Raw genomic sequence first — 15,430 nt, forward strand, 5'->3', positions numbered from 1 at the left:
TCCTGCAAAGACATTTGCACTGATAAATAGCCAAAAATATGAACTTTGAGTCTCTTCTCCTGAGTGTTTTTAGTCCAGCTCACTATCTTTACTTTTTTTTTTTTTAATTGTGATTTGGGTGAAAGTTTACAGAGCAAATTTGCTTTCCATACAGCAGTTCACACACACATTGTCTCATGACATTGACTACAATTTACTCCAATGCAACCGCTCCCCTTCCACCCATAGTTACCTCTACCTTGTGTCCATCCTTCCATGTACTCCTGCCCCCTGAACTGTCTCCCTGTGCATAAACAGCCCTTCTTTCTCCCATGATTGTTCTCTCCAAGGAATGTATCTACCTCCAGGACATATTCAACTCATATGCCTGTCTTTTGTTTGGCTGGAAGGCACAGGTGTGGGTTAAATTCCAGACCTGAAGGGCAGCTAGGGACTATAGTCTCAGTGGTTCCACCAGGCTCTGTAAGACCAGGAAACCTGATCCCTTTTTTTTTCCCAAATGATTTTGAGTTTTGTTCCATTTGGTTTTCCCCCTCTATTCAGGATCTCCTACATAGATCCCCCTCTGAGTGGTTGACAGTGGTAGCTGGGCACCATCTAGATCTTCTGGTCTCATAGTCATATGAGCTGAGGACTGCATGGTGTACCAGTTGCCAGGACTAATTGTTTTCATGAATTGTTGATTTTCTTAGTTTTTCTTTGCTCTGGACAAGGAGAGACCCATTGTTGCATCTAGATGTCTGCTTGCAAGCTTTTAAGATCCCAGTCACTACTCACCAAAGTAGGAGGTGGAACAATGTTTTGTGTCATATGTTATGCCAGTTGAGCTTGATGTCCCTGGTGTACACTTCTCAAAGCACGTACTCAACGGCAAGTGCAGGGATGTGCTTTAAAGGCAAACGGATCTGAGTTGGCATTCCAGCCCTGCCCCTTACTTGCTATGTGACTTTGAACAAGTATGTTTATCTTTTTGGGCCTCATGATCCTCATCTACAAAACGGAAACAATAAAACCTTCTTCATAGAGTTATTGTGAGGATTAAATGAGATAATGGAAGAAGAGCACTGAGCATAGTACCTGGCACAGTACAGATTGGATAAATGTGAGTTGCTTCCTATTCTGTTACTATTAGTTCTGTTTTTTTTTTCTTTTTTTTTTTTCCACATTCTGTCAATTTGATGATTCCGAGGACCTTATAAGCACTGAATGTGATTTGCTATACTTCCAGATCCTTAAGGAGCAGAGCTTTTGGGCCATGTGAGCACTCACTCACATGGACCACTGATGCTGTCAGAACTGCTCAGCTACCACTCCTCAGTTGGGGCTGCCTCCTTCTGATTCCAAGGCCTAGCTCCTCCTTCTGGCCAGCCCCACAGAGTGGTGTTCTAGTCTGCCAAGACACCACCATATCTTGCCTTCCCAACCTCCTTTCCTGGATCAGTTTCTTCTGGTCCCATGGTGCAATGTCCCTCCAGAAGCGACTTTCAGATCTCTGCTGCCTCCTGGAGAATTTCCTATCAGACCTGAAAATAGCTTTCTTATGCTATCCTTAGGGCATGGGGCTTAGGTGAAGAGTTCCACCTTCTTGCCTGGTTCCCTATCACTTTGGAGACTTTATTATCCTATGACATCATAACCACACTCTACCATCGTGTCATTGCATCATTAACACTGTCAGGTTGTCATTTTGTTTCTGGGTCATGTGCCTTGTTGCAGCCATTACAACATTACAGTGTCATTGATTATATGGTTATCTCATTACCACAATGCTAACTAGAACATTGACCTATCATTTCTTGGTTGATACCAGTAAACTGTCATATGTCCTATTTCTGGATTACATCATTACAGCCCTACACTATCACTTGTCCCTTTTTGGTAATACATCCTCACTGAATTTTATTATTGTAGGATCATTTGTTTCAATATTATATTGTTACTTTGTTTCAGAATTATATTGTCCTGTGGTAGCATAGTGCCTAAGGCATCTGACTGCTAACCAGAAGGCTGGTGGTTCAAACCCACCAGCCACTCCCCGGAAGGAAGGTTGGGCAATCTACTTCCGTAGTGATACTGCCTGGGAAACCCAAGGAGGGGTGGCTATGAGTCTGATCCAACTTTATGGCAGTGGTTTTTTTTTTGGGTGCAAATTTGAGGGGTAAAAAGGTGAGGCAGGAAATTTTAGCTCTCGATTCCACTGCTCCCTTGAATAATTGTTGTTGTCAGGTGTCGTCGGCTCTGACTCATAGTGACCCTATGTACAACACAATGAAACACTGCCTGTTCCTGGATCATCCTCACAATCCTTGTTATGCGTGAGCCCATCATGGCAGCCACTGTGTCAATCCAACCCATTTAGGCTTTTCTACCTTTATGCTGACCCTCTGCTTTACCAAGCATGATATCCTTCTCCAGGGAATGGTCCTTTCTGACAACATGACCAAGGTAGGTGAGACGAAGTCTGGCCATTCTTGTTTCTAAGGAGAATTCCAACTGTACTTCTTCCAAGATAGATTTGTTTGTTCTGGTATTTTCAGTATTCGTTGCCAACATAATTTGTAGGCATCAACGTTTCTTCCATCTTCCTTATTCATTGTCAAGCTTTCACATGCATATGAGGCAATTGACAACACCATAGCTTGGGTCAGGCATACCTTAGTCTTCAAAGTGACATCTTTGCTCTTGAACACTTTAAAGAACTCTTCTGCAGCAAATTTGTCCAATGCAATATGCTGTTTGATTTCTTGACTGCTGCTTCTATGGGTGTTGATTGTGGATCTAAGTAAAATGAAATCCCTGACAATTTCAGTCTTTTCTCCATTTATCTTGATGTTGCTTACTAGTCTAGTTGTGAGGATTTTTGTTGTCTTTATGTTGAGGTGTAATCCATATGGCTGTAGTCTTTGATCTTCATCAGTAAGTGCTTCAAGACATCTTCACTTTTAGCAAGCACAGTTGGGTCATCTGCATATCACAGGTTGTTAAAGATTTTTCCTCCAATCCTGATGTTGCATTCTTCTTCATATAGTCTAGCTTCTTGGTTTTACTCAGCATACAGATTGAATAAGTAAGGTGAAAGAACTACTTCCTTATACTTCCATGTGTTGGGCATGATGCCCAGGCATATCAGACTGAGTCTGTCCAATGCCATGGTCATTTCTAGTCCCAAGTCAGCTTCTTTTCCTACCTCTGTTGATGGCCCCACCAGTCACCCAGCCTCTTGGAACACATCCCTTGGAGGCAGTTATCTTTGCCCTATCCCTCCTCACCTTCATATCCAACAGACAACCAAGTCCAGATATGCTACCTTAGTAAGGTTGCCACCAGGCTTTCTTGGGCCCAGGCCCCTTGGAGATGGAGCCTGCCCAGTTCACCATGTCTCCCTCTGGCCCTCAAGGGAGACTTCTCCGTCACAGAACCTCCTTCCACAGGTCTTAGTTTCTCTCTCGCTCTCCTTCCTTTTTCCCTCTCTCTCTCTCTTTTTCATAAATGAATTACCATCCAGTTGTTTCCCCCCCTTAACTTTTCCCTTCAACTACCTTATCTGGGGACCAGAATTAACTTTGCAAAGAATACTTTGCATCTGGCCATCTTTAGAAGCAGTCAATGACCTCTCATGAAGGATAGGAAAAAGGTCAAACTCCTCAGCCTGGCATTTAATACCTTTTACACACTGGTCTCAAGTTCTGTTCCCAACTGTTTCTTCCCCTTCTCCTCTGAACAATCCCAGCTCCAGCCAGCCCATCTCTCTCTCTCTCTAAACTTTTCATTATGATTTGGTTGAAATTTTACAGAGCAGATTTGTTTTCCATTCAGCAGTTCATACACGTTTTGTTTCATGACGTTAATTATAATCCCCACAATGTAACAGCTCTCTTACCACTTCCTCCTTGTGGTTACCTTTTCCCTGTGTCCTTCTTTCCTATGCATTCATGCCTCCTGAGCTATCTTCCTGTGCAAATACTGCCCTTCTCATCTCCCATAGTTGATTGTTCTAAGGAGCACATCTCCCTCATGTAATTGTTCAGCCCATAGGCCTGTCTATTGTTTGCCAACACATGTCTCTTCACAGAGCATGTTTCTTCCCTACCCTGTAGGAAGTCCTTCTAGTCATCTTCTCCGCCATTCTAACTTCCAGTTCTTAGTAGTCTCTTTCTCATTTAAGTCTACCCAGCACACCTGGGTTGGATCAGTTTGATGGTCTCACAAGTTGTCTGAGTGTTCCTCCAAGGTTTCTAATGTCTCCAACCATTGCAGCCTGCCTTGGGCTACTGGGAGAAGACTGACTTGGGGAGCAAGCAGAGCTGACCCCAGAGTCAGGCTATGGGTATACCAAGACAGGATGAGGCATTCATTCAACAGATATTTTTGTTGTGCCAGGCTCAGAGGATGAGTACAGAGACTGCATCCTTATGAAACTTAAGATTTTAGTGGAAAGATAGACAATGCACAAGTACTTACCAAGGTGATGAATAGGGAAGTTTGGGGAGCTGTAAAAGCACATCACAGAGGTCAGGGAAGGCTTCCTGGAGGGAGTGACATCTAATTGGAGATCTGAAGAATGAACAGCAATTAGTCAAGGGAAAGGTAGGAGTTGCAGGGCAAAAGGAATATTTCATTCTGAGAGAAGAAGAGCATGTGCAAAGACTGGAATAGATCAGTGAGGTTGGAGCACACAGTAGGGGCAGCATACTGGAGGCAAGTCTGGGCCACGGCAAAAGCCAGGGCTTTGTAGCCCAGAGAAGGGGTTTCAACTTGAATTCCTGCAGGCATATTGTGGGCCATTAAAAAGTGTTAAGCTGAGGGTTAGGGGTAGCAGGATGTTATCTGCATTTTGAAAGATAATATTAGTTACAGCCAAGAGCCTAAATCAGGACAGCAGGCAGAGCTGATGATGGCTCAGCCTTACTGGTGGTAAGGAGGTAGAAGCAAGTGGATGGGGTTTGGTGTATTTATGGTAGGGAGAACAGATAGGACTTGGATTCTGATTGGATGACAAGAGTGAGAGAGGGAGGAGTCAAGTATGATTGGCAGGATTCTGGCTTAAACAATTGAGTGGATGATGGCACCATTCCCCCAGATTAAGATCAATGGGTGCCATGATCATGCCTTGAGCTCTGCACAAATCGTCACTCAAGATGTTTGAGGGTAATGACAGGGGACTACAGAGAGTTATGGAACCTAAACCAGGTCAAGGGGTCAAGGAAGGTTTCCTGGTTGGATTAGCTTATGGCAAACCATGACCAAGTGGAGCTGAGGGCCCAAAATACAAGGTTGGGCCTAGGATTGGGAATAAGGAAGACATGGAAGCCAGAGGAGCAGGAGGCTTGGAGACTTGGAAGTGGACTCAGGGTGGCCCAAGGCCTGGGTGACTCCAGCCTTGGTTGGTGACAGACGGCTAGGCTGGGCTGGGCTGCCCTCTCCTCCTCCAATAATTAATCCCGCGCGGGGGCCGCGGGCGATGACAGGGCTGTCTAGCGTGCACTTAAGCATTAAATGACCAATTTCTGTCAGACTAACTTCCCCAGCCTCCCTGTCCCCTCCCCTTGCAGCCCACCCCCCGCCTGCACCCCCTCCCTTTGCTCCCTGCACTCTGAGTTTTTCAGCAACTGATGGCTCCTGGTTCATTTCTGTGGAATTAATTGGTCCCTGAATGAATTCTGTTGACAGGGCAATTTATCATGTGTTTGGGCTGACAGTGCGGGTGTCGGGGGGTAGGGGGGTGGAGAAATGGATGGGGGCGCAGACTTGAGGAGGAGGAGGGGGTCTGGGATGGGGTGAATATTGACCATAGATGGGAGCCTAAGAGGCATCAGCCCAAAGGCTTGGGGTACCACAGAGCACCCCAATCATGGCCTCACCCTTTGCTGATCCCACATCTCTGATCCCACAAGTTTGAGAGAAAATCTCAAATTGGAAAGGACCTCCCAAACTTTGCATGGTCTCTCCTCAACTCTTCAATCATCTCAAATGGGGGTGTCTTCATTGGGGGAATTAAGCGCCATCCTACATTAACCCTCTGAAGGCTGGAATGGGGCCTGGGGCTCTGGGAGAGAATAACTGTGTATGTGTGTGTGTGTGTGTGTGCACGTTCATGTACTCAAGGAGGGAAGGACTGATTAGTCTAGGGGGTAAGGGGGCTGATCCCTAGGGAGTTGGGCGCTCAGCCGGCCTGGCTAACAGGAACCTAAGGGACTGACTAATTAGCGTATTGGGATGGTTTGGGGCAGGTGGGGGTGTTGGGGGGGAGCTATGAAATGCATTTCGTCCCAAATAGCTGTTTCCTTTGTCTCCCTCCCTTAGTACCTTACTGGGTACCCTCAGTGGTCCCCACAGACCACCATTCACTTGCCTAAATACTCACAGACACTGAGAAGAGACAGGAAAAAGCAGAGCTAACTTCCAGAATAGAGAGATGGCAACAAAGAAATAAACCCATGTCCCCTCCTACAGAAGGTACCTCACCCCACCTCTACAGAACGTTCCTGAACTTCTGGCCACAGACATTGCCGGTGCATCTACAGTATATAACAGAAACTTAGAAAGTCAAGGTGGCAACAGGTCCTAGAGATTAGAGACCATTCCATGTTACACATGAGGAAACTAAGGCACAAAGTTGAGGGAATGTTTGTTGAAGATCACATAGGAGCCTTGTAAACCAACTTCTGGGCCCCCTCTCTCCCAGCCTGGAGATGCCTCCATACACACATGCTATTTGTTCTGCCTCTGGCTACTTCTGAGGGCTGGGAATTCCCTCAAGGGAGCCCTCTTCCCTGTCTCTTCCATAAAGCAGCTGAGATTGAGCCTGGGCACTTGGGATGCACAGTTCCAGAGATCAGACTAAGTGACTGGGCCCCTGAAGGGTTCAGTCAACCAGGGAGGCTGCATGATGGAGGAGGTGTGAAGCAGGTGGGGGAGGGGAAGGCAAAGGAATCTTGGGAAGGCCTGGCTGCTGTGTCCTGAGGTGTGGAGTCAGGATAAGGAGCAGCCAAGGATTCACAACAGTCTCTGCACTTCCTGCTACTGATTAGCAGTGTGTCCCTTCTGCTCTTTCAGACTTCCTTCTGAATCCTCAGGATAGAGTCTTCTAAAATTCTCTGCTTTCCTCAGGTTTGGACCCTGTTGCCTCCACTCTCAGTAGACAGCAAGTTTCTCCTGCAGTCTCTCTGAGCAACCCCAGCCTCCACAACCCTCCCCTCTCAGCACAGCAGATGACTCCTGGTTCTGAGTCCCCTTTCATCCCACCCCTCAACCCATGCCTCAACCCATCCCTTCAGGCCTCTTTCCAAGTCCCTCATGGCCATCTCTGAAAGCCTCTCTTCATTCCACACCCACCCCTCACGCTCTGCCTCAGCCATGTCCACATATCCCTTAGCCTAGTGTCAGATTACCCAATAAGGAGGTGAGCATGGGCTTACTCGTGCTTACTAATCTGTAATGAACAATTTCATCACATCAAAGATTCTGCTTCTAGGTATGGCTGGCATCTGTCTCTTTCCCAACCTCACAGCAGCTTCTTACAGAATCAAAGTCTTGTTTCAAATTTACATTCCCTGACAGGGACAGAGTACTGAGTAAGGAAGATAAGCAAGGTAAGCAGAGATTTACTTGTGCGTACTTACTTATCTGCAGTGAACAGTTTCACTGGGCTTTTACCATGAGCGCCCCTGCCTTAGCCTGAAAGAACCTTCCCTTGAGCCCCGTGACATTATCTCGTCTGCCCTTCCCTTCCAAACCATTCACAAGAATTGCCTACACTCTGCCACTTCCATTTTACAGGCCTCAGTCACTCCTCCTCACCTCCAGCACCCTCCTTCGACTTCAGAAAGCACTCAGAGGTCACCAGGTAATCCCTAGTCACCATATGCAATGGCCTTTCCTCAGTCATATGACAAAAGAGTGAAAATTTGATTCATTCACTAAACAATTGTGCATATATGTGTCAAGGATCTGGTGGGCTCTACTTTTTTAGATTTAAATTTTAGTTTTCAATAAAGTTAAAGTTGTTTTAAAAAGTATACACTCACAGAAATCTCACTTTCATCCCTGTCCCTATCTATACTGTTCCCTACTTAGTGACAATCATTTTCAATCAGATTTTTTGTTTATCTTTCCAATGCTTATGTATGTATAAGCAATGTGTATAAACAGTCTTATTTCCCCTCTTTTTTGCACAATGTGTCCACTGTCCTGCACTTAAAAATATACCCTTGTAATGTTTCCATGCCAGTACATCAGGTCTTTCCTTTTCTTTACCAAAGATGCACAGTGTTCCACTGTGAGGCTAGGCCACAGTGTACTTACTCCCTCGTTGATGGAATCTGAGCTGTTTCCAGTCTTTTGTCTGTATCACGATAGATGCTCTTTCACATTGGCCTTTGCCTTTATTCAGCTATCAACCCATGAACATTTTCGGTTGTTGTTAGCTGCCATCAAGTTTCCCCTGATTCATGGTGACCTCATGGACAAGGGGATAAAATGGTGCCTGGTCCTGCACCATTCACACATGATCCCCTTTCATCCCACCCCTCAACCCATGCCTCAATCCATCCTTTCAGGCCTCTTTCCAAGCCCCAAGTCCACAAGTGGGGTGTGGAATGAAGAGAGGCTTTCAGACTGTTGTGATCCACAGGCTTCCCACGGGCTGAGAGTTGGAAGCAGATCACCGGTCCTTTTTCCTCGTTTGTCTTAGTCTGGAAGCTCTGCTAAAACCTGTTCAGCATCCTGTTGTTGTTGTTGTTTTGTGCCGTCGAGTTGGACCTGACTCATAGAGACCCCTCCTTGGGTTTCCGAGGCAGTATCACTATGGAAGTAGATTGCCCAACCTTCCTTCTGAGGAGTGGCTGGTGGGTTTGAACCGCCAGTCTTCTGGTTAGTAGTCAAGTGCCTTAGGCACTATGCTACCAGAGCTTCATTCAGCATCCTAGGAACCAGCAAACCACAACTGACAGTTGGGTGGTGGCCACTCATGAGGTGCATTGACCAAGACTTGAACCTGGGGCTCCCTCATGGAAGGTGAGAGGTCAGCTACTGAACCACCAATATTTTCCATGAAGATTTAGTAGACACCTATCCTTTGCATGCCTCTGTACTAGGTCCAGGATTATGGCAGCATAGACTTTGTCCCTACCATCCTGGGAAAAACAAACTAGCTGGCTTTGCTTCCTACACGCATAAGCTTTGATGGTAGAAAGATCTGAGGCTCTCTCTCTGCCTTGCCACCTGCTGGCTATGTGCAAGGGCAAGTGGCTTACCCTCTCTGAACCTGTTTTCTCATTTGTCGAGTGTGGAAAAGCAATAACCAGCTCACGGGGTTGCTGTGAAGACTGAATGAGATGACAACAGTAAACTGCTTGGTATACAGTGGGTGCTCAATAAATGTCAGTTTCTTTCCTGAGCTAGTCCTTAGTATAGGCTCCATTAGCTCTTGCCTGGACCATTGGATATAAGTCTCCCTGAATCCATTGTGTCCCTTATGTCCCACTCTGCACATCACTGACAGAGAACTCTTGAAAAATGCAGTTCTAGTAAGCCACTCTCTCTTGCTTAAAAACTTTCGATGGCTTTCATTACTTATAGAAAAAGAAAATAATAATAATCCGTTGATGCCCTTCAGTGTTATTTAAGACAGAATTTTGTAGCTGCAAGTGACTTACCCAATAAACCAGCTTAAAAACCAAAAAAGAAAAAGAAAACCTCACTGCCTTCAAGTCAGATCCAACTCATAGCGACCCCTCCTTGGGTTTCCAAGGTGGTATCACTACAGAAGTAGATTGCCCAATCTTCCTTCCAAAGAGTGGCTGGTTAGCCTTCTGATTAGCAGTCAAATGCCACTAGCTTAAGTCTTTGAAAAAGAAAAAGAGAGAAAGAGAGAAAATTTGTTGGCTTATGATCCTGGAAGTCCAAACACAGATTTTGCTTCAGGCCTAGCTATCTCCAGAGGCTCAAATGGTACCACCCAAGCTCCTTTTCTCTCTGCCTCTCAGTTCTGCTCATCTTGGCTTCACTCTCAGACAGGCACTATTATAGTTGGGTTCGGGAAGTTCCTTGAGTCCTAAGCCTTTATCACTGCAGTTTGCAATCCAAAAGAAAAAGCAGATCTCTTCCACTACCCAGCCACCAACCTTCTGAGAGGACTCTGACTGTCCCTCACTTGAGACCTATGCACTGTAGACAGTCACCTGGGGTTCCAACTGGCCAGACTTGAGTCACAGGCCACATCTGTGGTCAGGAGTTGATGGGGTGCTCTGACTGACAGTTGCACAAGAGCTACATAGGATGGCCAAGGGACAGTTTTCCAGTGGAAGGGGGATGCCTCTTTGGGGCCCTCCATGGGGATTGTGTTAGGTGCTTGGGATGGTAAGGGATAGAGACTCACCCCAGGTACCACTGGTAATGGTGGGAGTTATTTGAGAAGTTGAGTGCTCACAAGTCCTGGAGAAGTCAAACACTGCTGAGCCGCAGGAGGGGGAGGAGGAACATTTGCCCCCTTGAGCCAATGTCTGTGGCCAGAAGTTCCGGAATGCTCACTGGAGGTGGGGTGGGGTACCTTCAGTAGGAGGAAGCATGGATTTATTTGTCTGTTGCCATCTCTACCATGTGGGAGTTAGTTCTACTTTTTCTATCTCTCTTCTTAGTGCCTGTGAATACTGAATGACTCAGCTTCTCTCTGGGGTCATCCTTTCCAACATGATTCCCCTCTAATCTGTGCTTCTCTTCCTGCTCACTCATGGTTCCTTCTTCCTCATTGCCCCATTCATTTATCTGCCCCCAAATATATTTACTGATCATCTACTATGGACCTCTGGTAGCATAGTGCCTAAGGCACTTGACTGCTAACCAGAAGGTTGGCGGTTCAAACCCACCAGCCACTCCTCAGAAGGAAGGTTGGGCAATCCTACTTCTGTAGTGATACTGCCTCGGAAACCCAAGGAGGGGTTGCTATGAGTCGGGACCGACTCGACGGCAAATAACAACAACAACAACACTATGGACCAAGCACTGTCTCATGTATTGGGTATCCAACAGTGAACCTAACCTACTGCCGTGAAGTCAATTCTGACTCATAACAACCCTGTAAGACAGAATAGAACTGCCTCATAGGGCTTCCAAGGATGTAAATCTTTATTAAAGCAGACTGTCAAATCTTTCTCCCACAGAGTGGCTGATGAATTTGACCTCCTGACTTTTCATTTAGCAGCTGAGCACTTAATCACTGTGCCACCAGAGCTCCTTCCAACAGTGAACAGAACAGACAAAAATCTGCCCTCACATTCTAGTGGGAGAGGACAGGCCATGAGCAAATGATACCGGAATCCATCAAGGGGTGTTGAACAGTATGAGGAATAGAGTGGCGGGGTGAGGTGGTGTGCTATGTATGGTACTTCAGTTGGACAGGGAAGGCCTCTCTGATAAACTAACATTGGAGCAGAGACTTCAAGGAAGTGAGGGAGCGAGCCACAGGAATGTATAGGTTAAGAGCTTCCAGGCAAAGGGCACAGCAAGTGCAAGGTCTTGAGGAAGGTGTGTGCTTGGTGTAAGGGAAGCACAGCACCCCGGCCGGCAAGACCGGAGCATAAATAAGCTGGGAAAGGATCGAGTCGATTCCGCCTCATACTGACCCCATGTGTTGCAGAGTAGAACTGCACTCCACAGGGTTTTCAAGGCAGTTGCCATGCCTTTCCTCCAAGGTGTCTGTGGGTGGGTTCAAACCGCCAACCCTTCAGTTAGTAGTTAAGCGCTTAACCATTTGTGCCACCCAGGGAGTCCGGGGAAGGATAATGGGAGGCAATTTAAGAGTGGTGGTTGTGGGGTGAGGAGTGGATAGCCAGAACAATGTGGGGCTTTGTGGATCAGTTTTAGGACTTTGACTGACTCTGAAGCCATTAGAGGGTTCTGAATGGGGAAAGGATATGGGGTCTGCTTTATGTAAGCCTTGGAGGATCACTCTGATGACTAGTGGGGAGAATACACTGGCCTGGGACAGAGATGAAAACAGAGACCAGTTGGAACTTTTTTTTTGCAAGTTCCAGATGAAGTATCACGATGGCTTGGACCAGTACGGTACAGGGCAGGTAGTCAGGAATGGGCAAATTCTGGATCTATTTTAAAGGTAGAGCTGTCAGGTCAGGTATGGGATGTGAAGGCAGGGAAGGCGCTAGCTTTTGACCTGAATGACTGTCAGAATGGAATTGTCCTTTACTGAGATGAGCAGTGTTAATGGCCTCATGCTCTCCACAATTCCTAGTTCTGTTTCCTGACAGAGGAACTGATTGGCTCAGTCCAATATTGTACCAGTAATGGTCACTGGCACAAATTTGGCTGCCTGTGCCTACATGGGCAGGAGGTGCTGTGGATGGGGCAGCTTCCTTAAGGGACTGTGAGTGATGGGTACCATTCTGACATTCTCAGTACAGTGCCTTGCCTACCAACTGCTTTCAGCTTCTTCTCTTGTTCCTTCTCCTCCCATTCCCTCTTCCTCTCTGCAGGTCCCGTATTTGATACAACAACCACGTTTTATCTGGCATATTTCCATGCTGCCATGTCTTTGCAGGTCCCTCAACCCAGGAAATATTTCTTCATGCATTTCTGACTATCATACTTGGTGTGCTTCAGCTAGGAACTCTGTAGGGGTGGGGTGGGGGCCGGGCTAGCAAAGTCAGAATGGCTGTGCTTTGAGAAAACTAGAATCTGAACAACAGACCCTATGTGTGCTGGTGTGGGGAGGTGGGGGTTCATAGGACCCCCTAAGAACTTTAGGAGACCTTAGGTCATACACATGGTGGCAGTGGACTACTGAAAATTTAACAGTTCAAACCCATACATGGGTGGCTTGGAAGTGAGACCTGGCAATCTGCTTCTGAAGTCAGCATTGAAACCTTATGGTGCAATTCCTCTCTGCACACATGGGGTCCCCATGAGTGGGAATCAACAGGATGGCAACTAACAACAATGACAAGGACTTTAGAGCACGCTGTGGGGTCCTCAGGCTGATTTCAACCAGAATCAGCACACGTGGAAGGGTACAGCACGAAGGCTTCTTGGCAGGGTCACATCTCTGTAAACAGGGTGATTTAATTCAATATGAAGGAGACCAGAAATAGAATAGGAGGTAAGATGTCCTCACTCAAAACTCACTGCCGTCGAGTGGATTTCGACTCATAGCGACCCTTCCTTGGGTTTCTGAGGCAGTGTTTCTACGGAAGTAGGTTGCCCATTTTCCTTCTGAGTAGTGGCTGGTGGGTTTCAACCACCAGCCTTCTGGTTAGCAGTCAAATGCCATACCACCAGAGCTCCTAGTGGGATTCAAGTAAGAGGCCTTGGGTCCCAATTTAATATACTGGGTAGGGCAAGGCTACTGGTGGAGGGTGGGGCATGGAGGCCAAGCCGGGCGCTGAGAGCTAGGTGGCCTGCTACATATGACAAAGGGAAAGTTCTCTAGGTTCCTTGCACCTACCCAGTGCCTGGCAGCTTCCCGGAACTCATCTGCTGGCGTCAGCAACAGTCAGGAGCTCTGCCATGCTGCATCTTTATGGTTCTGAGTAGGATCTCCAAAGTAGAGTATGCATCTTCCAGGTGGTGCAAGATGGTCCATTTGGGTATGAAAAGAGCACATTAGAACTTTCATTTCCATATATTCAAATCTTATCATTTTTCTATTTTATGTTTTATATGGTTCATAATACGTTAGTCCATTTATAAAACTCTCAAATCAAACTCACTGCCATTGAGTTGGATCCAACTCAGAGACCCCCTCCTTGGGTTTCTGAGGGGATATCACTATGGAAGTAGATTGCCCAACCTTCCTTCCGAGGAGTGGCTGGTGGGTTTGAACCACCAGCCTTCTGGTTAGCAGTCAAATGCCTTAGGCACTATGCTACCAGAGCTCCCAGTACATTTATAGAATTTGTAAATAAGTAAATATGCATATATTGGGAGTACACTTTCTGAATTCTTTTTATTGATAAGTGGATGATCAAAAAAGTTTGAAGATCACTCTTCTAGGAGACTAGTAGTCAGGAGTGGCAAGAGAGGGCAGGATGGATGTCCTACTGCCATTCGCTGAGATGAGAAACAGGGAAGGAGGCGCAGGTGGAGATGGGAGAGGGGGGAGAGGGAAAGGGGTGAACTTGATTGGGGTTTGTAGATTTGTTGAGGGGCCTGCATATCTCTCTGTATTGTCCCCCATGAAGTGAGAGAAGGTGGGCAAATTAGCTTGGGGAAAGAAAAGCCTCTGAGATCCTAGTGAGAAGTTTTCCAAGAGACTATCCTTCCACCCACGTAGGGCATTTCACTCTTTAGTCTGCCCCCAGGCCCTGCTTGCAGCACCCCCAGCCACCACTAGAGACTCAGAGTTAAAGAACCCTTCAAGTGGGAGGAGGTTGGGATGGAAGCTAAGTCTGGGAGGTTTGGGGGCAAAAGGAGAAGAAAAGTCTCCTCTGTCTCACAGGTGGCCTTCACGTTGGCAAGAGTGTGGGAGAGCTAGGGCTGAGGGTAGCTGACCGGGTAGAAAGGCGCCCCATTCCACGCATCTCTGGGGCAGCCCAGACGACTCCTGCCCCAAACAGGGACAGAGACACGGAAACATACACGCAGATCCGCACACTCACACTGGTCACGAGAATATTAAAAGACAAACAGTTCTCCCACCCCGACCCCCACCCCCACAACCAGAGCACCCAGGGACATACAGACCCTCACGGACAGGAAGCCACACAGATCGGTCGACCAACCTAAGCGCCCGCACGCCCTCTCCCAAACAGCCCCACAGGGCGCGCCAGTTCCAGTTACTGCTCTCTGAGCCCTGGCCTCTGCGGGGCACTGGGGGCACTGGGGGCACTGGAGCCAGGACCGGTGAGTCAGGCCATGGGAGTCAGCGCGCCTCGAGGAAAGTTGCTGCGGTTGTCCGGGGTCTCTGCGTTCCAGGCGCCGACTCCGTGGCTACTACTGCGGCTGCGCCAAAGCACAAATGCGCCCCCCTGGGAGCAGAGGGAGGGGGCAGAATAGCAAACGCCCCCCAAACTGGCTAGGAGAGGAATTCAGAGTCTGGTTCTGAGCCTGCACCCCAAATCTGAATGCAGATGGAGTGGCAGGAACGGCGCAGTCGGCCTGGTGTAGATAACGTAACTCGAGTTATTCTGCCGTTTCAGAAAACGACATCTCCTTGTCCCAAGGGTGGAGTGGGGTAGGGCAGGGTGGCTAGTGACAGCGCAGCTGGTCTGGGTTTTTGCTGAGTGCAGCCTCCACCAGGGGTCGCGACAAAAGAGTTAGGGGACGTAGCAGTGGAGATGTGGTTGGGAGGATCACTGAGGGGATTTGGGGGGTCAGTGCGAGGGGAGGCCCGTCCCAGAGACAGGGAGAAGACAAACCTGGAGTCATGGGGAGTGACATACAAAATTTTATTATTATTATTATTTACTTTTATTATTTA

Source organism: Orycteropus afer, unplaced genomic scaffold (genome assembly GCF_000298275.1).
Source record: "Orycteropus afer afer isolate SDZICR_OR568_19922 unplaced genomic scaffold, OryAfe1.0 scaffold00064, whole genome shotgun sequence".
In the NCBI taxonomy this organism is placed as follows: Eukaryota; Metazoa; Chordata; class Mammalia; order Tubulidentata; family Orycteropodidae; genus Orycteropus; species Orycteropus afer.